The sequence below is a fragment of the Cynara cardunculus genome, assembly GCF_001531365.2.
Source record: "Cynara cardunculus var. scolymus isolate 2C chromosome LG 1, CcrdV1, whole genome shotgun sequence".
In the NCBI taxonomy this organism is placed as follows: domain Eukaryota; kingdom Viridiplantae; phylum Streptophyta; class Magnoliopsida; order Asterales; family Asteraceae; genus Cynara; species Cynara cardunculus.
The window spans coordinates 49,010,136-49,013,306 of record NC_037528.1 but is presented as its reverse complement, the minus strand read 5'-3'; the positions used below and the strand labels follow the sequence as shown (position 1 = coordinate 49,013,306).

The window sequence follows — 3,171 nt, the reverse complement described above, 5'->3', positions numbered from 1 at the left end:
AAAACACTTGAGCAAAAGGCTGATTTCTTTCGAAAAATAAGCAAGATTCATATAAAACCAGTAATAATTTTATACAAAAGAGTTTAGAAATTACTCACCTTAACAAGCTTTTGAAATCAAATACTTGAAATCAACTTGAATCTCCTAGACAAGATATCCGATCAACTTCTCTTCTCTTTTAAATCGCACAACTTTTTAACCAAAGCAAGAAGAGAAAATATGGAGGCTCAACCTCCCTTTTATACTTTCCAAAAATGGAAGGTCGGCTAACAGCCCCCTTCCCACAAAACCCTCATGCACATGCATGCTTCCACACATATCATGCATTTCCTAATATGCATGTGTGTAAAATAATATTATATATATATATATATATATATATATACATATCCACATATATGCATATTCTGATACACATAACCATATTATACAAATAATTTTCACATATCAGCATGATCAAACGTATCAATTTATCATGCTATCATATAATCATTTAATCAAATAATCACATACTAATTACCTTGGGTGATAACCAGGATCAAGTTATCACATTATCCACCCCTTAAAAGAATTCTGTCCCGGAATTCCTTTAATCAAAAAGCCATGGGTATTCTGATTTCATCTTTGATTCCAATTCCCATGTTGCTTCTAGTCCTTCGTGAAACTTCCACCGAATTTTAACCAGATTTATTTCTTTGTTTCTCAATACCCTGATCTTTCTGTCGATTACGGCTTCTGGCGTTTCTACAAAATTCAACTTACTGTCTAACTGAATTTCTGGCAACGGTATAGCTAGACTTGGGTTAGCCAAACATTTCCGCATATTCGACAAATGAAAAGTATTATGAATCAGACTCAATTCTTCTGGCAACTCTAATTGTTTTTCCGAGTATTTCTGAACGCAAAATCAATCAATACTCATTTCTAAATTAATTTTATCTAGTAGAACATTTTTATGTAGTATCGGTAATTTGTTTCATCATCAAAAGCATCCTATGATATACTTTTGGTACATAGAATGACATCTTTTGGGGTTACAAAGTTGATTTTTCTGATTTTCAATTGACGCTATGTAAATCAATGTAAATATGTTGGTTTTTCATGTTATCTCTTGTTAATGTTTTTTAATATTATTTTAAACTTTTATATCATGTTTTTGAATTTGAGAAGATTAATACCATTTTAAACTTTTATATTATGTTTCGAATTTGGGAAGATTAACACAATTTTAAATTTTTATATTATGTTTTTGAATTTGGGAAGATTAACACCATTTTTAAACTTTTATATTATGTTTTCGAATTTGGAGAGGAAAGAAAAGAATGAGAAAGGAAAATAAAATAAAATAAACGAAAGAAAGAAAAATAAAGTTTTTTATTTGTGTTTTTAATAAAGAAGACGGAGGAAGGAAAAATAATGAAATAAAAATAAATTTTAATATAATTTTTTTTCTTTCCTTTTCTTTTCCTTTCCTTAAAAAAACCTCGAGAACAAAATATTTTCTTCTCCTATTACTTTTCTCTCTTTCCTACGTAAAAGAAGACTCAAGAATATAGTGTTAAGATCTTATTCTTCTTTTAAAGATGGAATAGTATATAAGATTTATACAACCAATATTAGATAATAAAGAACAACTATGAAAAAACAATTATAGTTTTATTATTCTAAATATAGATATAAGTTGTACCGTCTTATATCGTTCGTAATTTTTTCAAAAGATGGGGGGGGGGGGCGTTCGTTAACTAATAACAAAAAAAATCATATTCTAATATAAAAATAGAATTCACGCGAGAATAGAACAATCAAATGAGTCGATGAGAGATAAATTATAGAGAATATATCAAAGTTTTCGAAGCAAGTAATTTTAGACGTCGGTTTTAGATAGAAAAAACTTAGAAAAATATAAATAATCTTATATAATGAATGACAGATTAACCTCTTTATGTATTTTTTCTCCAATATTTTTAATTCATACATGTTTGGATCTTTAATAGTTAATATAGTACCAAAATCTTTTCTTGTCATATTAGATACTAATTTTTTTTACGTGTCTTCTTACTAATTTTTTTGAACTACTATTATATATTAAAAAAAATTTGGGCCCCCCGACCCGCCCTACCCTAGGGACGGCCCTGCCATTGATGGTCGCCTTATCGTCTCTATGCGCTTCTTAGCAGCCTCTATCTTTTCTTTTCTGGTTTTTCAAGCATCCGCTAACGAAAGATGGAGGCACAACGTTCATCCAACGTCTTTTTTTAATAATTTATCGAGAAAAAGCTTCTTGTTTAATTCCGAGTATCCACACCAAAGTCTGTCGTATCCACATATAAGTCAGATTTTGATGTATTTTCTATTCTCTCAATTGATGTCTTCACATTAGAATATTCATCCAAGTACTTTAGGTAAATCGTGGATAAGCATTCAGGTGAAACTTCTCTAACATCTACTATCCTCTTTGGCTCTTCAAGATTTCTTTATACCGCAACTTAGATAATAAAATAAACAGCAACTTAGATTTCTTTGGCTATTCAAGATTTCTTTATACCGCAACTTATAAAATTTCATGTTCAAATAAAAAAAGTTAAAAAAAGCCCCTTGCTGTTGATCATCAACGAGTCAAAAAAATAAGCTTATTGATGAACTCGAAATAAAAAGAGGTCATGATAGCTTACAGTAGCGAAACAGATGAGACGATCTTACCAAAATACTGGAAAAAAAAACCTCTACATTTATACTTCAATTGGTAGGAAACRCTGCTAAATAACAATCTTTAAAGGTTCATTCTTCCTGGCTGTTATTACAACCATATATTAGAACTCACCGGAAACGCCTTATGGTAGATCACGATGTGTTTCTCTTTAGATTCTCCAGCCGCCATGTTTATTAGTTCCAAAATATTCCCTTGCTTCAATTTGGCTAAGCCTATTTTCAACCACTCTATTATAGAATAACAACAAAATTCACGGTGGTGAAACTTCTAATAACCTCACTTATCATATTTTTTATTTCCACATTATTGTCACCTTAACAAAATAAGAACATTTGGTACAACTCCACAATAAGTGTTCTTACAAAAAGGTCACTTTCAATTTTCTTAATTTATAATATGTAATTTTATTTATAAAATTATTATATACACTATACTATAAAATCATTAAAAAAACAAAAATA

General features: G+C 29.5%; 1 protein-coding gene across 1 annotated transcript in view; it reads left to right on the top strand.

The window, feature by feature from the left end:
• LOC112507072 (disease resistance-like protein DSC1) overlaps window positions 1-3,171 on the top strand; it is a 21,760-nt gene that overhangs the window by 16,591 nt on the left and 1,998 nt on the right. The window lies entirely within an intron of this gene.